General features: G+C 36.9%; 1 protein-coding gene across 9 annotated transcripts in view; it reads right to left on the bottom strand.

The window, feature by feature from the left end:
• LOC105227973 (uncharacterized) overlaps positions 1-24,457 on the bottom strand; it is a 193,251-nt gene that overhangs the window by 132,604 nt on the left and 36,190 nt on the right. For all 9 annotated transcript variants that reach the window (XM_049458906.1, XM_019990920.3, XM_011207554.4 and 6 more), the window contains one exon: positions 10,308-11,244. The gene's annotated coding sequence lies outside the window, so the exon portion shown is untranslated. The remainder of the gene's footprint in view (positions 1-10,307; positions 11,245-24,457) is intronic.

Here is a 24,457-nt window from a genome sequence, read left to right on the forward strand (position 1 = left end):
CACTGCGCTAAAAGTTGTGAAGTACAATTTTTTTTAATAATTGAACCGAAAAATTGAACAGCACTTTATTTTATGTAAATCAGTGTCACATTTTTTAGAGCTCGTTACTAAAACTTAATTAAAACCATTTTTTTGCTGCAGTTCAAGTGCGAGAGTGAGAGTAAAAAAGTAAAGTCAACAACTCATTTGGGCCACGCCTGCTGGTGTCGAAGATGTTGCATTTAAATGAGGGAAACGCGTCGGTTGGTAATGGTAGCTCGCACCAAGGCAGAGCACCAAAGAAAGCTGTGGTCATCGGCAGGGGAGTTGAAAACGCTGCCAGCAAAAACACCTTTTTCTTAATTAAATGCAAATAGTTTAGCGCAGCAGAAACCAAGCCGAGTAAATATGTACCAAGCATATATTCTCCCACCAATTGTGGTCACTGGGTTTGTTAATGGATACATATGTATGGCCATGCAAATGTGCTAAAAATATATAAAAGTGTAAGCGTTTTGTGAGGAAACAAAGTTTGTTCATGAAGTTCATTCAAAATTTTACCTTCAACTCTTTAATTGGCACCGAAGAATCTTTTTTGGCAGGTATGAACCTTTGAAATGAATTTCGCATGAACTTAAATAGACACTCTTGAAAACTGTCGTTAGAAAGCTAAATTTTACACGAACCGCAGAAGGGAATTCGATATATTTTTGACATTTCTTCTCACTTTTTGAGATATTCAACGTAGATTCTAGTAACTGACGAATAACTCGCCTGATGTTCTGCTTCAAGGTCTGAATCGAAGGGGAATTGTCCGCATAGACTTCAGGCTTTATACTGCTCACTGAAGTGTTCAATAAATCCATTGATTGATGCGATGCGTGGAAAGCGGCGCCGTCTTTTTGAAACCAAATCTCGCCGAGATCATGAACTTCAATTTCAAGCATCAAATAGTCGGTTATCATGGTGCGAGTAGGGTCGTCATAGACGGAAATGGCAGCTCTTACTTACTTATTTACATACCCATTGAGCTAGAAATGGGCCTCAGCGCTGAACAAAATTTGGCTCAAAAACATCGGATCTTCTTGGAACCTTTCAAGAGCCCATAGAGTTGGCTTCAGTTTTTGCACAATCAGTATTTTGTACGATTTCAATTTAAGATCTCGACGTAAAATGCGCCAAGTCGTTCCATACGTCAGTCCAAGTTGCTGCGAACGGCGCCGAATCGACTCTCCATGGTCCTGTACACTTTCAGCTACGGCTACTATATTTTCTTCACTGCTTGCTGGACGTGGTTTATTCGGTCAAATATTATCCACTAATGTATGCTGGGTCTAAAGATGGATAATATTGTTCTTTACAGATCGTAAAATTTCGTAATATAGTGGACCGATTTGTAAAAGTTGTGCAGGCGTAAATCTCTCCATGATGAAGTGCCAAAAAATACCGAGTAAAAATAACATGACAGTTTGAAAATCACGAATGATCTGTTAAAAAAAGGTTATTGAAAAAAGTACCTCTACTTGCATCAGCACTTATAAGGTGGATACATGAGAATCTCCCTACCAAACTTCCGGAGCTTCTGAACGGACATGTTCGACGTGTGTGGCCTAGAGTTGTCCTGGAATACAATTTGAACACAATTCCTCTCCTATTGGCCAAATTTCACCGCTTCGGGAGATTGTTTGCTTCAGACGATCTAACGAACGCATATTAATTATGAATATTTCATTTAAGGATGATTACTCGTTGTATTCTAAAAATTGTAAACTCAACCAAACCTTCTAGAAACCCTCGGATATATGTACCATAAATTACGATATATACACCCCACCATTTCAACCCCCCGACACTACACAAGTTTCTACTAGTTTCTTTTGAGCAGTCAAGCAAAACAATTATGAGAAAACATTTTAAAACTTCAAACACACCCAAACTACAGTACTTGAAGCAAAAAAGCAAAAGCCATGAAACAACAATTAAAAACTGACAGTCCAACAACAAAGTGTATGCGTTGAAAAGTAAATTAAGTTCTGTTGACTTGTGGACTGTTGGCAGTTGGTGGCGAAAAGCTGTAGTTTAGAAGCGTTGGTTCAAACAATGGTGACTGAGAACAAATTGTCAACAATTTCGCAAGAGCAATTGTTACAACAATTACAATTACATGGGCAACAAACCGTTAAAAAGCAAGTGACTGCTTAGTGGCTACAACTGGAGGTACGGAACAAAAGAAAAACAAGCGAAAAAAACACGAAAACATCAGAGAGACCCAGAGAGATCAAGTGTACAAGATTGAAGAACAAGTGTTTCGGTTGCTATAGACAACAACAGCAACAGTGCAGAAATAAATGAGGGATTATTAACTGCATTTGCTGATATTAGTTTGCTTTGAGCGAGACCATGAAGTCATGAAGTAAGCGGTGTGTGGGCGTAAATAACTAAATATCAACTCACGCTTACTTCGGAGGAATGTCAAAAGCAAAGCGTTTTGCATATTTTCCAAATAACTGTTGGCGATAAAGTAGTTTGCTTTACAATGTTGAAGGAAATTCTTTAGTAGTTAGAGATTGGTTTGCATAAGGGTGGTACGCATTTATTTGGATTCTAAGGAAATATGAGAAATCGTTGACTTTTTGCAATAGGAACAGTAGACTTATCATCAACATATTCTTTGAGTTTATAAGCCGGCATTTTTAATAAAATTCAAATTTTGATTTTACTGAAGTTAGCTCTGCTCTGCTTTGCCACAACTGTGACCCACTTATTTGATCGAAAACATTTAGGTCGTCATTTTCAGTGATAGTCCATCGGCACTTTAGGTAATCCGTTCGTGGAAATCAAATCAGCAATGGTACTGGAGAGCACCAATAATCAGAATTGTCACGAAAAATAACAATTCATTAGCATGGAAACCTAAGCATAGAGACATTAAGGGTAATGAGCTTGCCGCTCATTTGGCGAAAGGAGCTGCGATAACAAAGCCGACCAGTGCAGTTATTCGTTGTGGAAACTCACACATTATGAGACGAACTACCGAAGAGAAAAGGGCTTGTACAAATCGATACTGGCAACAAACTCCTGGAACTCGTTAAACAAAGCTGTTTAGGGGAAATTTCAATTCAAAACGATTTAACCAACTAATTAATCTCGGCAGGAAAAACTAAGGCAGCTAGTAGGATTTTATACAGGTCGCTGAAGGCTATAGATCTGTGTCGGTCCTGCCACCAGGAGACAGAGATACCAGATTACACACTCGGTTGCTCAGTAATCCCAAAGGGCTGGAGGCAGGCTATCAGGCAAATAAGTCCAGTGAGAGAACATATCACAACCATTTATCCAGGAGCTTTCGTAAGCCCCTTCGATTCAATGGGTTAAATTCAGTGTTATGATTAACTTTCATGACTGGAGTGATAAGGAACTTGTAGAGTTTGGTCTTTGTTCGTCGAGAGAGGAACTTACTTTTTAATTTCCTACTTAGTTCAAAATAGCTATTGGCAAGAGTGATTATGCGTTGGATTTCAAGGCAAACGGTGTTGGTGTTGAAGCTGGTTCCAAGCTAGACGAAATTATCTACGACTTCAAAGTCATGACTGTCAACAGTGACGTTCGAGCGAATTGGCGAATGTGATGATTGTTAGTTTGATGACAGGAGATATTTCTTCTTGTCTCATACGCTTCTCTTCATTATCCAATCTGAAGAAATGAGGAACTAACGGTGCGGTTGTTGAGACCAATGATATCATACATCGGACGGCGCCATCTTGTCGAAGAATGTTCTTTCTTTCGAATTAATTTATCCAACAGTGGGTTGACGAAGTCGCACGATAGGAGTTTCCTTCGTCTGAAACCTCGTTTGGTATCGAACGGCTCGGAGAAGTCCTTCTCGATCCGAAATCGACGAAGAGGTGGTGTATGTCGATTCTCGTTTCACGGGTGTTTTCCAAGTTTGGATCATGGTGAAAATCATGTCAATAGTAGATTTTCCAGGTCTAAAGCTAATAAGGTCCAATCAGTTTGTTAACAGTGGTCATTCTTTCTTTCACACTCGTTAAGACCTTATATGCTATATTAAGGAGGCTTCTCCTACGGTAATTGGTGCAGACTGTGGAGTCCCACTTTTTGTGGATTGGGCAGAGCACACTTAGATTTCAATCATCGGATATGCTCTCAGAACATAAAGCGAAGTCCATGCCATTATTCTTAATAAGATCTATGAGCTTTTCGTATACCTTATCTTCTGTTCGAAGAACTTTTGAACCGGAAGAGTCATACATACTTGTATATATTTTTTCAACGGCACTATTTGCAAACATTGATCCCCTGTTCAGCCTGTATGATACTACTCACAAAACTTCCTCAATCTCGGGAATTTATAAAATAATACTTTTTGCGACACTTATTCAAGAATATCTTTTCAGTTCAAATTAATATTATTTCCGATTAAAAAAAGTACAAAAAAACACTCCACAATACGATTAAGAAACACCAAATAACCCAAACTTCAGCTGCAAAAGCTTTTTGAGTTACAATCGCATTACCAAATCAATTTTAATTATAGCACCATCAACGTTAATTATCCCAATTACATATATTTCATTTCCTGTCAGTTTCAGCAACACAAGTCAATGCAAGTAAAATTATTTGTGGCAAGATGTTGCCAATTTCTAGGACATCCTGTAGAATATTACAAATGACAGCGTCTCCATCAAAACAGTGCTACACAAGCTTAAAAAAACAAAAACAAAAATTGGAGCAATTTAGTTTCATTTTACTATTTCTGCGCCGTTCCTGCCGCTGCCTGCCGACACTCACACACACCCAAACATACTGATGCAGGAACGTACACGCTATAAATATCTCAATCGTCATTCATCTTGGCCGGCTTAGCTTGACTGCTTCTTTGCATATTTTAGAATGACGCGAGCGCTGGCTTATTTTAGCGCAAGCCACTCCTCAGCTGTCATAACTACACACACACACACAGAGAGATAGTCATGTACCCCAAATGCACCCCTTTGTTGAATTATATGCTGTGAAATGTAAGCCAAATGAATTGTACGTCAACTGCAGAGTACGCCAACAGCCGACAGCCGCAAGCCCACAGCTGCAGCGGCAGCAGCAGCACTTTACCCAGTTTCCTAGAAATGGAGTAGCTTGGCTGTTTTTGCATAAATGACTTACTTGCATACTCTTAATTTTCATACCCTTGCAACATATTGCTATAGAGTATAATAGTTTTGTTCACCTAACGGTTGTACGTGTAAGGCTAAGCAATATAGATATACCTATAGGGTTATACTCGTACTTGTATATATATATATAAATGATGAAGCTGACGAGAAAAGTTAAAATCCGATTGACTGTCCGTCCATCCATCCGACTGTTCGTGCAAGCTTAGTGAATCGCGGTAGCAGGGGAACCTGTGGGCTGAAATTTTTTTTTTAAATGGGTGTGGCCCGTCCTCTAATAGTTTTAATGTACATATCTCCTAGACCACTACAATACGCCAGAGACATTAAATTTTACTCCTGAAATGGTATGAGAGGACTTTAAGGGAACCGGTGTAAAAATTGGTCGATGGCCGTGGCATCTATCAATCTACTTATTTTCCTGATTATAATATCTCTGTGTATCAAAAATGGGTTAAATCGGGTCAATACTTCCCGGAGCCCCCATATACCTAATATAAAAATTTTCGTACTTCCGAGTGACTTTATAACGCATTAATCGGATAATATGTGAGTTATCTTAATAAAATTGAGAAAGCGTGTTTTTCATATAACAGTGCACATTTGTGCTTAGAATGAGTAAAATTGGGCGAAAACTCGCTCTAAACTCCATATAACTAACAAGTGAGATGTACTTGAAGGCACTTCCCTGGCTTTGATTCTTGCACATTGTAAGAGTATAATATGTTCGGGCACAACGGAACATCCCTTCCTTACTTGTTTTATATACTATTTCTACTTATTTGCTAATAGACTATAAAATTAAGAGAGAGACTGCAAGAACGAGGGGCTAACACTGGTGGTTTGCATTTAAATATACATACATAGTACCTACATTATACATAGGTATGTTTTGGTCTATATATACATACTTACATATGTAGTAGTTTCAGCAAGGGCTACATTTTTCGCAGTAGCAACCGGATGATGCATTTTTGATATAATTATTGGTTGTAGGATAGCAGAAAAGTTAGTAAATCTAGTTATACATCCGTTATGACACCAATGTTGTTATTGCTGTAAATTTGTTTTTGACAAGGGTTTTAGACTTCCGAAATTCCAAATAATTGTTTCACCCAAAACCACTTCAAAGTGTCTCATCACATTGATATACAGTATATTAAGTTATTGTTAGTAGATAGGGTAGGTCTAAGTTCGTAAGAAGACTGGAAAAAGTTTGCCTTCCCTTGAGGCTATGAGGTCCAAATTGAACCGAGCCATAATATTCAGCTTCAGGAATTTATCAAGAAAATAAAAAATAACTTGACAGCCAGAATTTTTTTTTAATATATTATAACACGATCTAGGATAATAAAATACTTTATCTCAAACTATAAAGCAATCAATTCGAATGAGAAAATGTTAATCATTTTCGGTACCTCAACCTATAGGTTAAGTCATGATATAAAACAACCGAGTTTTAGAGATAAACAAAGCTCTGTAGAAATTGTAATAATTATGCGCGAGGACCTAAACTGACCTTTCTATGACCATACTATCAACTACCACATTCTATCTGTTCTTGAGGCCCAGCAATCAGTATCGGATAATATTCGACTGAATAGACCAAGACGAGCACGGAGTGAAGAAAATATAGCAGCCGCAGAGTGTACACAAATATCATGGAAAGTCGATTCGGCGTCGTTCGCATCAACTCGGACTTGACGCATTTTACATGAATATCTTAAGCGTACAAAATACAGATTGTGCAAGAACTGAAGTCGCTCGACATTCCCAAGCAACATCGCTTCGCTCTATGGGCTCTTTAAAAGTTCCAAGAAGATCCCACGTCTTCGAGCCAAATTTTGTTCAACGATGAGGCTCATTTCTGGCTTAGTGCTGCAAATTTGCTGCATTTGGCACGAAGAACGAGATGAAGAGATTTTTATTTCGCTTTGATTTGGTGGAATCATCAGTCCATATTTCTTCATAATGATGCAATCGTCAATGGCGACCGTTATCGCACCATGATAATCGACTATTTGATGCCTGAAATTGAAGCTGGTGAACTCGGCAACATTTGGTTAAAACAAGTCAATAGATTTATTGAGAGAACACTTCGGTGAGCAGATAATTGCACATTTTGGGCCGGTCAATTGCCCACCAAGATCATGTGATATCTCTCCGTTATACTTTTTCCTGTGGGGATAAGTAGTCTAGAGTCTATGCGGACAATACCGCGTCGATTTTGGGCCTTGGAGCAAGACATCACGGGTGTCATTCGCCAGTGACCAGTCGAAATGCTCGAACAAGTCATCGAAAATTGGATGGACCATCTGAGACGTAACCAATGCAAAGTTTCGAATGAACTCTTATAAACTACTAAATACATCAATGATAGCACTTGACTAGTCAGAGTCAGCGTACAAAAAATAATTTATGTAATTCACAACCTTCGAAGGGCCTAGCGATAAGATACTGTTAATTGAAACTGTTCAACTGCTAATCAATGCAGCTCTCACTTTCACTCAAGCGTAAAGTGTTAAAAACAGCAAGCTACCAAACATGATATTCTTCAAAACAACAACAGCCAATTTCACCAACTTGCAACTTGCAATTGCCCATTTGCTTTTCTTCGCATTTTATTACCCAATATTTGTTGCCACTTTGGAGTTGCAGCAAATTTTATTATTTGCCACATTCACTTTCGACAAAACTCTCACTGCTTTTTACAATGGCATTTCTAAAGCAAAAAACGAATGTTGCATGCAACATAAATCGCTGTGATTGAAGGAAATCCCACAAATGATTTGCGCAAATCGACAATAGGTGTTCCGCCGCTGATTGAGTTTTGAGTCTTTTGTGTTGGCCATCATGTTATGGACCATCATTACACACGCGGCGCATTTATTGCTGTTGCAAACAAATATTTATTACACATAAATGCAGATGTGCAGCGGCGTTGCAAGGAATATGGTATGCGGCAGTCAACCGGATGAAGATAGTTGGGGATAGTCAAAAAATAAACATTGATGGCAGCGTCATTAACATAAATGCCACATCACTGATATTGCAGCAACATTAATCTGTGGCGTCATGCAACATTGATTTGTGACAGCCTGATGGCGCCGCCAGATATTGAACTGCAATCGAGTTATTGTTGGGGAAATGGTAATGACTAAGGACAGATGTGTAACGGGGATACTAAATTGGCTAGTGCCCTCACTTACTTACATATTTACTTGTATGTAGTATGCATGCATACGAACATTATACAATCGTGCCTGTCACACGAGGAGCAGTCAACTAAATTGCAGGCGACTATTTAGTAGATAACCCGTAGGAAATTTGAGAAAATATTACAACAGGAGTAGTTTTAGATTTAGAAACCTAGGCTTCTCTCTCCTTTAATTTGGATCTTAGTGGTATATGACCTACTGAAGGCACTCGAGGAACGAGGGTGTCGAGTGATAGCCTGCGCAGATGATGTTGCTCTCACGGTGAAAGGAAAATCCCTGGATATCGTCTGAATAAAGACTGAGTTAAGACAAGGGTACATCGGTGGTTAACTGTCAATCCGAATAAAACTGAACCGGTTTTCTTAACGTGGAGGTATAAAATCTCGGAAACACTCCTTCCCTCATTAGGGGACACTAGACTACATACTGTTTAGAAGGTAAAGTACTTGGACTTCATCCTTGATAGAAAGCTGTCATGGAAATCCAATGTTGACGAATGGTTGAGGAAGACTCTTGTTGCTGTAATGAAGCTATTGGGTAGCGGTGTGGTCTTCCACCAATAGTTGTGCTTTGACTCTACGAAACCGAAGATAAGCCAATACTGTCCTATAGTGTATTTATCTGCTGAAGAATGCCCTACGTATAACACTAACGATGACATTTAATGCTATTCTACAAGTACATATAGGTAGCACCCGTCGACATAGCCGTTCATAACATCCTTGCTAAAGTTGCTATCAGACTCCGGGAAGCCCGACACATTAAGGGCCCCAGAGTGGGACAATCCCAAACTCGCTAGCACTTTGATTGCATCCCTGATAACCTGAACCACTGCGCCGCGGAACCTACTGCTTGCAACGTCTTTCTGTGCAGATACCTTCGAAAGATATGTGGATGCGGCGGAATCGTTGGAAAATATGCGCTGGGAGCTCTTCCACGTAGAGATCGAAACTCAAGGGCAAGGTTGGAGGGGTCTTCTGCCGGGAGCTCTACACCAACTCCAGTTTCAGACTGCCAAACCACTATAGTGTCTTTAAAGCAGAAGTAGAAGGTGTTGAGATAGCTACAGATGACCTTCAACGAAGTGCTTCTTTTTTTAGGGAGGTATACATTTACACCGGCTGCAAAGCTGCTATACAGACCTTGAGTTCGCTGTGATTGCCTCAAGCTACTTATCTATTAAACTTGTCTGGGTACCTGCTCTGAAATGTAAAGTCTATAAACCGGGTGCTCCTTACCAAAATCTCATTAGTTTGGGAACAAGTAGGCATTCGCCGGTCGTCGTCCACTCGGGCTCTAGATCTACAGGATCTCGCGGACTCAGCAAGCATTGGTCGGCAACCAGGACTCAGAGAGTTGCCAGAGACTTTTGACCCAGAGTGGAACGCAAACGATATATTGGAACTACTTGCTCTTAGCAAAGCTCAAAATGCTGCAGTGATAGGTGTTCTAACAGGACTTTGTCATATTCGCACTGACCCTGTGAGGATTTTGGTGGACGTTAATTGTCAAAATTCCAAGGAGGAAGATGAGCTGGAAACATCTAGAAACTTTCTCCCACTATCCAGCTTTCGACAGTCTAAGGTTGAAGCATCTCGGTTATCATACTATACACGGTCCCGACGAACTGGCTGGAGTAGATATCAGCCAACTCAATAAATTTGTATCAGGCTCTAGGCGCTTTGTAAGTATACAAGGCTCATTTTGAACCATACTTAGCTGGGCATCACAACGGACAAGCGTTCCAGCAATCCAAGTGGATTATTAGTGGCCTAAAGACCTAACCTAATCTAACCGATTCCTACAGGTATACAAATAAACACACGATAAAAACATATATACACACTAAATACATATGTATGTATATTTTTATACGGACAACAACATGCCATTGCCCACAAGTATCGATTGGAGGACTCACCTTAAAATAAAAATTTGCAAATTGCACAAATACTGTTGTGTTTCGTCTTTTTTCGTTTGGCTCCTGCTATGCTGCTTCCAGCTATTTCGTGCGTCAGCGATGACAGTGGAGAAGTGTGAATGTCCCTTGGTTAGTTTGTTGGTTTTGTTGTTGCAGCAGCTAAATTTAGTTGCTTTTTGCGAGCAGCAACAGTTGTTTGTTCCGTTGATTGGTTAGTCTTTTGTTTTTGTTATTGTTATTGTTATAGTTGTTTTTATGTGTTGCTGTTGTTGTCTTACATACATATGTGTGACGCTATAGCGAAGTCTTTATTTATTTTGTGTCTTTTGTTGTTGTTTTTGCTTTCATTCACCAAACTATTATGCCGCCTCCATTGAAGGCCACAACTGTGTGCTGGTGGCTGGTGGCTGGAATGACTTTTTGCATTTGCATTTGCACTTTATGTTTGGTCTGTGGCTTTCGTTGCCTGCTCGTCTCTTCTCGTTCGTTCCCTCGTACCTTTCACTCGTTCATTTATTTGTTGTTTGGTTATTTTGTTATTCGTTGTTGTTGCTGCGTTTGTTGTTTATTATTATATTGTCGTTGCAGTTGCTGTTGCTGTTGTTGCCACTTAATTTGTTGCAACATGTTTGTTGCCACCACTATTCAGCGTTCAGTGCTGCTGTTGGCACTTCCTTTTGTTCCGCCGCCCTCTGCGCGCTCGTCGTCCAGCTGCAGCTGTGCATTCATGCAGCAACGGTACACTGCCAACAGCACACCAACAATTGTTCGTTCCGCCGACTACACACAAATGAATGAATTCGGCGCTGCTGGCGGCTGGACTGTTGTTTGTTTACAAAATAAATTTAGTTTTCGTATGCAAAACGAGGCGAAAAAGTTCGTATTTTTGCAATCGCTGCTATCGTTTGTGTTCGTTTGATTTACAAAATACTCGTCTCTGCAAAGAAAAAAGGAAAACAAAATATTTTAGCGTTATTTGTGGCATTCATCAAATGATATCAAAACAATGGATACATTTTTTTTTAGATTTTTGAATATTAACTAATGTTTGAAACCCCTTTTTGAGTACCAAACTCTCCGCAAGAGTCAATTTACTTAACTGCGGACTTTTATAACTAAACAATTGCATTTATCAAGATTTTCCCCCTTGATAACGTTTAATTTAATTTATAAAGAGGACCCACGACTAGAACCGAGAGTTTAAAAACCATAAACTATTATATGGTAGAAAATATTTTTCGAAATACCGACTGCACAGGTAATGCTGGACCTCCAAGGAAATATCTAATACTTTGTTAAAAAAACGTTATTCACGATTTGTAAAGGATGTGTCACTAATGGTCAACATAATCAGCCTACCGAGCGTACTATTCGCAACACCATCACCCACCTTGAGACCCAGCATTCATTATTGGATAATATTCAACCGAATAGACCTGGACGTTGTCTATCAAGCAGTGAAGAAAATATAGCAGTCGTAGCTGAGAGTGTACACGAAGACCATGGAGTGTCGATTCGGCGCCGTTCGCAGGAACTCGAACTGCCGACTTGGTGCATTTTCATCGGTTCATATTTCTTCAAAACGATGAGAACGTAAGCGTCAATGGCGACTATTTGAAGCCTGAAATTGAAGCTCGTGATCTCGGCGACATTTGGTTTCAACAAGACGACGTCCCTTCACACACATCGCATCATTCAATGGATTTATTGAAAGAACATTTCGGTGAGCAAATCATTTCACGTTTTGGTCCGGTCGATTGGGCACCAAGACCATGTGATATCACACGGTAAGACTTTTCTGTGTAGAGTCTCAAGTATAGCGGACAACTCCGCTTCGAAGAAAGCTTTGACTGCTAAAGTCACGAGATTAAAGAAGTGCGCCGATTTTGCACGCTATAACTAGACTCAAAATTGGTTACAAAAACAGGAGTGTTTAAAGGAAAATTTAATATTTTTCTGGGCGTTGAACCACACTAATATTTTTCGTCTGTTTTTTTTTCATTTTTCGAAATTTTCTTCCAATACCGAAATATAGAATCTTGAAGTTCGAAACTGAGCTTATTACAAATATGCTTTTAGATTACAGTATGTAAGTTCCTAAAGCACAAATAAAATGGGCATTATAATTGCGTCTTTGTTTGGATTTTGAGGGATAACTTCGAAAAACAACAAAACTACTTTTTTATTATTTTAGAAATAAATAAATTTTTTTCCGTTCCTTTTTAGTAAACTACTATTAATGACTTTTTCAAAAATCTGAATTTCTAAATTCGAAGTAAAATGTTTTAATTTCGGATGATAACTTCGAAATAGGAGAAAATTACTTTCTTTTATTATTTTTGAAATACATTTATTTTTTTCGAAGATTCGACTTTAGTCGTTTAGAGCGTCTGTCACACATTTTTCGTTTTAGTCCATTACTATTAATAATATTTTTAAAAATATGAATTTCGAAATTCGAAGTAAAATTTTTCGATTTTGAAAGATAACTTCAAAAAATGAGAAAATTACTTTCTTTTATTATTTTTGAAATACATTTATTTTTTTTCGAAGATTCGACTTTAGTCGTTTAGAGCGTCTGTCACACATTTTTCTTTTTAGTAAGTTACTATTTTTTCAGAGAGTTGAATTTCAAAGTTCAATGTAAAATGTTTCGATTTTGAAAGAAAAATTCGAAAAAAGATAAAATTAATTTTTTACTGAGGAATCAACAAAATTTGAAAATTTATCCTACAATTATATGAATTAGTAAGTAATAATTCTAAATGCTTTGCTAAACTTTCCCACAAATTAAATCAGCATATTGATACAAACATGCCTATATGTATGTATGTACATATGTATATATGTATATATGGAATTCTGTGTATTGTTTTCAAATTGTGCTTAATTGATTTTTACATTTAATAGAGTTTACAGTTACAATGATGAGTTCAATAGCCAGCGCTTCAAGCAGAGAGAGCGAGTTCATTATAGAAAAACTTGGTAATTCGTTTTGGATGCGAGAATTGGTCAGGAAAGAAAGTGAAAAAATGCTAAATGAAATGCCAGCGGACGAGAGTGAAGTTTATAAAAACACAAAATTTGAAATAAAAATGCACAACTACTTTGTGATTTGGTATGCGAACGGCGGCCGGAAGCAATTACACTTTCTTTTTTACATGAGTAGCTGAATACGGTGAATATCGAATTGCCACAAACATAAATTGTGTTTAATATTATTATACCCAGCACAGGGTTTATAAAGTTTGCCACGAAATGTGTGATACCCAACAGAACGTGAGAGGTCCTCTAAATTATATATAATATGCCATACGCAACTGTCCCTCTGTTTATATCTAAACTAGTCCGTCAGTTTTTGCGATATCGAACAGAAACCTTACACACATGCTTTCTTCCTTAAGAGGCTGCTTATTTCTTGAAATTGTTGATATCGGTCCACTATAGCATATAGCTGTCATACAAACTGTCCGATAAAACTCAAGTCTTTATATGGAAAACTTTTTTATTTGTCAAGATATCATGACGAAATTCTGCGAAGATTATTGCACACGAAAACGGCAGAACCTCCGAAGAAATCGGTAAGATCGGATCACTATAGCATATAGCAGTCATACAAACTGATCACTCAAAATCCAATCATCGTATGAAAAACTTTTTTATTTGACGAGTTATCTTCACGAAAATTGGAACGAAAAATTATCGAAAGTGTAGCCACAATCTCCACACATATTGTTCAGATCGGAACACTATAGCATATAGCTGTCATACAAACTGATAGCTTAAAATCATTATAAATAACATTTTATATCCTTTTATGCTATAAGAAATGCGCATGTAAAGGGTATCTCGGCATTACTTTTTTTGTTTTCGTAATTTATGCGCCCAATGAAGTTGAGAAAATAATAAATTAACGAAATATATGTAAGCAATTAAAATGACAGACGAGCATCGCATGCCGGCCATCCGGTGATTTTCAAGTGGGCAACTTGATTTTCTGAGTGAAATATTATTTAATTTATTTTTGTTTTTATTTGTGAGCGCACAAAGCGTTGGAAATTAAATAATCTGACAGCATAAAAATGCTAATTACAAGTGTAAATAAGCAAGCAAACGCTCCCAGGCGCATATATACACATATAATAGTATGTATGTATGCAGATATGCATTTGAGATATGGCGTTGCATGTACGAGATGACAATCAGACCAGCAATATAACCTTCAAGAAAACGAAATGCAACCGAAGACAACAACTGCGCGACTATCAACAAGCAACACCATAATCATAGCTGTATATGTATGTGTGTCTGTGCGTGTATGGGTGTATATGCACACAAGCAAGTAAATAACAATGAGATTTATTTAATTTGAATCTACAATTTGTGCTCGTTTCTATTACACAATAGTAGCTGCTGCTGTGTTGTATGGTGTAAGTGGCTGCAACGAGGTTGTTGCACGCACATAACAAGCAATATGCGGTTACAACAACGCACAAACACATATGCAGAGTATGCACATACATATTTCATACACGAAATTCTCTTATTGTTGTTCAAATGCATAGAATCAGGTAAAATAGTAATAGCTGGCGAGTAACAAGTGTGACGAGTGTGAACATCAGCGCTGACTTGACTTGGAGTTTTTTGTAGCTGCCATTGATGCTCCGCAGATTTGTTGCAGTTGCAAGCACATACCATATATGTAGGTATATACGTGAACAATGCGAAATAAATAAGCACCAAATAATGCTAAAATGCCGGCGAATTAGATATACAATGATAGTTGAGCTAAATAGCAAGCAAGAACAACAACAGCAACTATAATGCAATAATCATATAAATATATGCACATCCATGTGTATGTATGTACATGTACGTGTGTGCCATGCAATACCTTACGGATGGCAACGAATTTGGTAAAGCCGGTCAAAAGTCTCCAATCGCAGCTAACACACAGACACATAATCTTATGCTTATAAAAAAATATGAATAAAGATAGTGTCTTTTTCCCGAAGTTATAAAGTTGTTATGCAGTCACACATATACTTACAATTCGCAAATACGGGAAACTTCTCAGAATATAAACTTTTTGTTTTATAAATAATACCTTTACACCCAGATACCTACATAATGCATACGCACAGAATTATTAAGATTTCGGTTGAAGCATATTTAGGATGCAAGGCTTCTCTGGTGTTTACCTTCTTATTAAATGTGACGCGGACTAGTCCATTTAAACTTCGCCCGCAAACCGAATTAACGAAATTAGTGCGAAACTTTAATCCGCTAAACCTAACCTACTCTCAACACAGGGACTTTTCCACCACCGATTAAATATTACTTCGTTGGAGGGACAAGAATTTAAGTCTCCCCTATTGTGCGGACTAACGAACCCCTAATCTGTTGAAAAAGTCTCAGTTTTGTCATTATGTCGACTGACACATGAGAATCGTTAACTTGCCGACCTTAAAATGACAATGGTTTTCAGCATTTTCATTGCATTTGAAAGGCGATGGTAATAACATAATACATCTTCAGAGTCTTCTATATACTTTGTACACGTCAGACAGTTCGGACTAATGTCATTGTGAAATCTGTAAAGGTAACTACTAAAGCACCTATGTCCGCTAAGTATTTGTCTTAGATAGAAATTCAGGTCCCCATGTTGTCTGCCTATCGACGAGTGAATGTCCGGTATAAGTCCACTACTGCCAAAACTTTGGTCTTTAGCTACTCTCCTCTGTTTTTGTCGATAGTGTTTTAGACGCTGATAGCTGATATAATCGCTCGAGTTTATCTCCCTGGATTTCAATGGTCGGCAGAACCATTGGTGTAGATCATTTAAGCACTTATTGCACTTATTTCGTGGGTCAACTAATTGTTTAGCCACTGCTACCACCAAGAGATCGTGCGCATATGCTATTAGTTTCTCGTCTATGGGTTGCTGTCTTCTTAGCACCCCGTAGTACATGAAGCTTCTCCATCACTACCAAAATCGTACCAAAATAAAAATACTAAACTCCAGTGTTAGGTTTACACTGTTATACGGCAGCGGAATATGAAATCTCGTACAAACTAAACCAACACCCAACTCGTCCCAACACAAAAGCTAGCTCGGGCATGTGCTAAAACGAGATGCAGACACAATCACCCGGATCGCTATCAACTGGAATTCACAGCATGTAGGTGAGAGAAAGGTCCGCGGAATCAAGAGACAACAGATCGAAGTCATCAAAAACTTGGCTTGCCAATCTCACCTGAAACCAAGCCATCTAGTAGTGAACCGCACCTCTTAAGTACTCGTTCACATTCTGAAACTAGTGAATCTGAAGTACCTGATTTAACATGCTCATCAGGTTTGGAGTTTCTTGTAATTCTGCTGTGGCCATCCAAATTTATCCTGAATCCTGAAGTAACTCCAGTAGGGCCTAAATATACAAACATCACACTTGTCATTCGCCAAATACCAGCCGAAATGTTCGAAAGAGTCATCAAAAATTTGATTTAAGGATGACCACCTGAAACGTAGCCGCGGCCAACATTTAAAAGAGATAATCTTCAAAGAATAAATGCTAAAGAATCTTTATTCGAATAGTAAGAAACAATGCCCTTATTGACCCTTTAATTGGCAACTCTTTGATCTCTCAAGTCATTGTCTATAACCATAAATCTCCATCACGACGGTTTCATAAGACATACGCTGAGAAAAGTGAACTAACAAAATTATCTGAGAAGATCCTTTGCCCGAAACTCCCTTCTAACACAAAGTGGCATACAATTTGAGAAGTAATGCAGCCAATATATTAACTTTTAATTAAATTAAAAATCTATACCGCTAAAAAACACGTCAACGTGGTCAAGGTTGCTCCCGCGCTATTACAGCGACCCATCCCACATCAAGTGACCCTGCGCATATCGCAAGAAAGTTTCCAGCGAAATGTGTCAAGGCTGCATATGTATGCAGGTATATGCAACACAATATTTTTATTGTTGTTGTGCTTGACACAACGCGATAATGCAACATTGTATGTATGTATATATGTATAATTAAAAGCGCACAACTCTTAAAGGTGAGTTGGTGAACGGAAAATTGCATTGTGACACATTGGATACGATAATAAAAAAGCATAAACGATTATTTACTAAACTCGCTAAGCTGATTAGATTACACGCTCATAATAAATAAATTACCAGGTAAACGGTAAGTTGAGAATGAGGACATCATACGCCAACTTTACACAAACAATGGGAGACACAATTACATATACCAACAACCATATGTACAAATGTGTGCAGGCGACTAGAAGTGAAGAATTGTACAGCGAATCTTGGACGCGTGAACATTTGTTATTACATTTCTACAACCAACATGCATACACCTGTGTATGTACATGTATTCGTGTATGTTCGAATGGGCATAGACAAGTATTTATGCCTGCAACGGCCTTGTCATGTAATAAATGCGAACGCGTACCGGATGCGCCCGACTGGCCTGACAGCTGACGCCGTAAGCGTGTGGCATGTGGCATTTTAATAGCCAAGCACAATGCATAAAGTGGCATATTGACCACTGGCTATTTGTTATATGTATGTAAGCATTGTTTTTTACTATCACTTGTGGCTTTGTACGAGCATAAATAATATCGAAAGACGTAGAAACCATTAATGGCATACGCAGTTAGTTGACTGCTTTCATTTATGGACAAATGTGTGGGTTTCCTATTGATTTTGTCATTTGCCATTATTATTAAGAGGATACGCTATATACGCACAAAGGAAGTGGATAAGCGGAGTATTAGATGGCTGGGAGTCCTTGAAGATAGTAAAAGAAAAGAAAAGGTGACAAATAGAAAATTTACAAGTGGAAAATTTATGAAGAAGTAAAGCACATAAGTAAAAGACAATATTATGATAGTAAACAAGATAATGTGATGATACAAAAAAAGAAGAAAAAAAAAAACAAATAGCTGCAATACCCTTCGCAAGTGTAATTCTATAGCATAAAGGGTATCAAGAGATATTAATAGTGCTTTTGATAAATCTGTTTGTATGGCAGATATATGCAATAGTGGACGATAAAGGCGGTTCTGACAAATAAGTTGCCGTTTGGGAGAAAAGGTCGTATGCAGAATTTCATATCGATATCTTATAACAGAGATACCAAAAAATAATAAAAAAAATATAAAAATAAAAATAATAATAAAAAAAATATAAAAATAAAAAAAATAATAAAAAAATAATAAAAATTTAAAAAATATAATAAGATAATGCGTTAATTTCGATTGCACTGAATACTCCTCACAAAAAAACTGTATTCTGATTGTTCAGTTTTTATGGCAGCTATATGCTGTAGTGATTCGATATCAACGTTGCCTACAAATGAGCAGCCGCTTGGGAAGAAAAAAACGTTTGCAAACTTTTAGATCCATATATCAAAACCTGCAAACGTATTATGGATTACGATGTATCTGGAATATCCAGTGCCGCTGCCTAGCTTCTTGATGTCCTCGTTAGAGTGAAGGCTGAAATCATCGCCGTCTAAGAAGGGCGTTAGACGGGACGAGGATTAAGACGAGTAGGTCCTTGTAGCATTTACTACAGTGGTCATATAAAAATTCGTGGGAGAAAGACTCCGTCGTCGAGTCCTGACTTTTACCCGGGGGGATGAAAATCTGGCCACAATCCTCATCAAATCGAAGTTCTTCAACATATCGCTGCGGCCACTCCCCAACAAAAGAGGAGGACAATGTTACCAAAGACGCGATCGGAGCGCACATATCAGAGCTGCCCCCACCTCGATGACAAAATCGTGCTTAACGACTTTAACGCCAGCGAGGGCAAAGTTCAACCACCACGATGAAACGTCTCCAAATAGGTTGAGGCTGATCGACTTCGCCGGAGCCCGAAATATGGTTATCTGTAGTACCACATTATAGTATAGAAAAATTCAGCAAGCTACCTCTGACTGTCTCCGAATCCAAAAGTCACCAAGTAGATCTATGATGTTGTGATAGACGGAAAACATGTATCCAATGTTTTGGTGATGTTTGAGCTCCAAGGCTCTAGCATTGACTCGGACCACTATCTTGTTGCAGAGAAAATACGCACCCACCTCCGTCCAGTAAAAAACATACGTCAAACGTCAAAGGTTCGAGATCAAGAAGCTATAATCGCAACAGACAGCCGAACGACTTTCTGCTCGACTTGCACTCGTGCTCTCTGAGAGCGCTCGTCAACAACTTGGTATAAGGGAACTGTGGGACGGTATTTCAAGCTCCTTACGTGCAGCAGCAAACGAAACCATTGGTTTTCGGAAAAGGCAAAAGAAAGCTGAAATGATGAGGAGTGCTGTGTCGCAGCGGAGAGAAAACAGACTGCCCACATCCTAACGTTACAATTGACCGCAACATGTGCGGGATCGGATAGATACCAACAGTTGAACAGGGAATCGAGACGCATTTGCAGACAGAAAAAGAAAGAGGCCGAAATGCTTGAGTATGAAGAACTTGACAAGCTAGCCGACAGTGGTAATGCTCGAAAATTCTGCAAAAATATACGGCGATTAACAGAAAGTTTCAATACCGGAGCATACTCTTGTAAAACCCCCAGAGGTGATCTAAGAACACTTCTCCAGATTGCTGAATGATAGTGAAAGCATAACACCTGGAAATGGTAATCCCGATTCCACAATCGATGACAATGGAGCAGATGTTCCATTGATCCACAATGAAGAAGTTCGATTAGCATTTACCCGTTTGAAGAACAAAAAATAAATATATATAATTAAAAAAAAATATTAAAAAAAAAAATTAAAAAAAATAAATAATTTAAAAAAAAATAAATAATTTAAAAGAATTAATTAATTTTTTAATAATTAAAAAAAATTTAAAGATTAAAAAAAATTAAAAATTAATTAATTAATTAAAAAAATTAATTATTTAAAAAAATTAATTAATGTAAAAAATTTAATTAAAGAAAAAAATGTATAAAAGAGAAAAAATAAATAAAAAAATGGAAAAAAAACGCAGTAAAAAATGGAAAAAGAATTAAAAAAAATATAAAAAAAACCTTAAAAGTATAAGACTGTGGAAAAAATATTAAAAAGCGCTATAAATAAGAACCGCTTTAATTAAAATGCTTTTATTATTATTTTGACCACTTTTCTGCCATTACATTAATGATACTTCAACCAAACACAAATATACACAAATACATATGTACATACATGCTTCTCTATATTTGCATTTTTACTCCGTTTTTTAGCAATTAAGCATATACATACATAAGTATGTACATATACATATGTATCTATGTATGTATGTATATTTGTAGCCACATACCATATGTAGCATGCAGCGAGGTGTTAACTGTTAATCTTAACCTACATTCACGCTCGATTTAAGCGATTATAGAAATAGCAACAATGAGTTAAATAATAATGACAAGAACAACAACAATAACAAATACGTCTACGCCAACCAAAGTCATTAATTATACTCGCTACCGACAAGACAAGCAGCTGAAATGGCACAGACATGCGAGCGAGTGGCAAACGGCAGCGTCCCGGGCATGCAGCGCACGAAAATGTAAACAACGCGAAATTTATAATTAAAGCAGCAATTAATTAATGTGCAATAGCGCCAAGAAACCCAAACATGCTGGTGCTGATACAAACATACATATGTACATCTTTATGGTATTCATATAGGAAAATAGAAGAATAAAATGCAAACAAAAAATACGTTAAACAATTTAAAAAATAAAAAAAAAATATAATAATTAAAAAAATATATAAAAATAAAAAAATATACATAAATTAAAAAAATATATATAAAAATTAAAAAAAAATGTAAAAATTAAAAAAAAATTTATAAATTAAAAAAATTTAAATATTAAAAAAAATCAAAAAAATTAAATATTAATATCAATTAAAAAATGAAAAATTAAATTAATTAATTAAAAAAAATATTAAAATTAAAAAAATTCAAAAATTTTAATATTAATATAAAAATTTAAGTATTAATATTAATTAAAAATTAAATTAATTGATTAAAAAAATTAAAATATTAAGAGAATTAAAACATTTTATTAGCCATAAAAAACATTAAGTTTTAATATTAATTAAAAAATTAAAATTTTAATTAATTAATTAAAAAAAATCGCAAATTAAAAAAAAAACAAATAATTAAAATACGTAAACTGAAAAACGAGGCGATAATACAAAAAATGTTAGCACGCAAGCACAAAGTTATTTATGCAATTAACCACAAAACGGGATTAAGAGATTTGGCGTGGTAAGCCTAATGTGGGAAAAACTTAAAAAAAAAAAGTTTTACAAATGTAAATTCCGCTATTACGCTAAAAATGTAGCTTTATCTAACAAATATATGCCATAAATTCGCGGAACTCGTAATCACGCCTTAAAGTATGCTAAGTATAGAAAGTAGGTTATTTGCAATAGATAAGCCGCCTTTATATGTAAAACTCCAATTCATAAAAATATTATAAATTCTCATTGACAGTCACTTAGCAGAGCTGCATTTAAACTAACAGCACTATATGCATACAGGCATACACACTCGGATTTGTCTGTAGGTGTCTAGCAAATAGTAGCTTTTTCGCACTTCAGCACATATTATCGCGTGCCTTACAAGTGTACATACTGTTAGCAATGCAAAACGTACATACATACGTATAAGTGCAACGTTTATACGCATAATTTAATAATTTTATTATTACGCTTATTAATGCGCATGCTCAGTTGGTGTATCGACAGGCTTTCGCCTTTGTTGTCGTGACTCTGGTAACAGTAACTAATTGAGTGCGCTTTTATGTCTGTATATGTGTGTGTGTTTGGGAGCAGCTGACCAAGTAAGCGGCAACTAACTTGGCTAACAAGAACAAACAGTTAGCAACAATTATGTTATTGTAACGTTGCAATAATATATGAGTACATTAAGTGCTGCTATGCCCACATATGCGCACGAAATTTAAACTCCTTGTAGGAAAAAAATTTAAAATTCGCTTTTTATGGGATTATTTTATGAAATTAGTTTTTAATTCTTACAAATTTGTTTTATGTTAACTTCGAAATGTTATTATAATACAAATATTTCATATGATCAAATTTGACTCAGACTGGACTATTTTTGAGTTTACTTAAAATTTTATGTTTCCAATGGAATCTCGGGTTCGGAATATTTTACAAGTCTACTTTGATCCATATGATCAAATTTGACTCGGACTGGACCATGTTTTAAGTTTACTTGAAATTTTGTGTTTCCAATGGAATCTCGGGTTCGGAATATTTTGCAAGTCTACTTTGATCTATATGATCAAATTTGACTCGGACTGGACTATTTTTGGAGTTTGCTTGAAATTTTGTGTTTCCAATGGAATCTCGGGTTCGGAATATTTTACAAGTCTACTTTGATCTATATGATCAAATTTGACTCGGACTGGACCATGTTTTAAGTTTACTTGAAATTTTGTGTTTCCAATGGAATCTCGGGTTCGGAATGATCAAATTTGACTCGGACTGGACTATTTTTGGAATTTGCTCGAAATTTTGTGTTTCCAATAGAATTTCGGGTTCGGAATATTTTGCAAGTCTACTTTGTCACGCATACAAGTTTTTCAGCGGAACAAAGCCTTCAGTGAAGGTCGTGAAGTCATTAAAATTTAGCTCATGAGAGTCGTCCACCCAGCTCTATTAATGAGGATAACGGCTAAAAAGTTGAAGAAACAGTGTTTGAAAATCATCTTTCTCGGGACCAGAGAAAGAGCTGATTCCGAATACCTCTTATAGATCGACTGCACACATCTTGGTTAATGTCTGTGAAGAAGTCGTAATAGAGATGCTTGATAACTTAGCTGGGACCCTACATTCATCACACGCCTATAAATAAGACATTGAAATTGACCATCTTATCAACTAATGGCGGTTTAAAAATGAGCCGAAACCGAAGAAACCAAAAATTCCTCGATTGCATTGAAGGCCATCACTGCCGAAGCTAATAACAAATGTATGGAAAACTAGAATAAGTGTTGGCATATTTATAGTGACAGGACTCTATTTTGAAGGCGATAAGAAAAATTTGTTTTGAAATACACGCAATTATTTTTGTCAGTCTGGGTCAATTTTGATCAGATGGTAATATAAATCCAGGCACGTTGTTTTTTATTTCTAGCGTAAGATAAAGCTCATGTTCTTACTGTGAACTTTGTACATTTTCATCAAGAATAACTAACGGGTCCAAGTAGAGCTAATTTTTTAAATAGCCCTCTTTTGATAGATCACGCGTGAGTCGTGTCAAGCTTCCATGTTATTTTTGTTCAGTATTGTTTAGCTGAGATTCACTCTCACGTAGCTGAGATAAACGTCACGAAGACCGCGGAATGTCGTTTCGGTGCCGTTCGCAGCAACTCGGACCGACATATGAAACGACTTGGCGCATTTTACTCGAGATCTTAAATTGAAAGCGTACAAAATACAGCTTGAGCAACAACTGAGGAGCTTAAACACGAAAATAGAGAAGTGGCAAATCGAAAGCGCTACGTTTTATGATGTTTTATGCTCTAATTCTTTCAATTTGAAGTATTTTTTTGCATTCTTCACAATTTTTGCATTTTCAATTTCATTATTTTTTATATCTTAAGTTTCATTCTATGTTTAATAATTTTATTGTTTATTTTTATTACCAAAATCGATCATAAATTTCGCGCCGGCTACGAACTTTCCCACACTTCTCCAAGCACATCTAATCCGCCTCGTATATTTTGTAAACACACAAGTATGGCAAGCTTATTTGTGTTATTCATTCTTTATTTATGATATTCTCGCTTGGTTGGCTGGCTGGCCGCTTGACCAAGTCAAACGGCACTTTGCTTTATTTATTCAATGAGCGGCTCGTCGGTGCCCAACGTTTCGCTTTTGTGCTGGAATGTGTTTGATATGATTTTTAATTTACTCATACCTAACATTATGCTTTTAATTAACTTGGCAACCCAGCAATTTATTGCTTTCTACATAAATGAATATTTGAAATGATAAGGTTCAGCTTGGCTGGGTTTCACTGTGCCGCTGCTTAAATATTTTTCCAGCTATCAGCCAGTTAACTATATTATAGTTTAAGAGAGCTAGAGATAAT

Source organism: Bactrocera dorsalis, chromosome 5 (assembly GCF_023373825.1).
Source record: "Bactrocera dorsalis isolate Fly_Bdor chromosome 5, ASM2337382v1, whole genome shotgun sequence".
Taxonomy (NCBI): domain Eukaryota; kingdom Metazoa; phylum Arthropoda; class Insecta; order Diptera; family Tephritidae; genus Bactrocera; species Bactrocera dorsalis.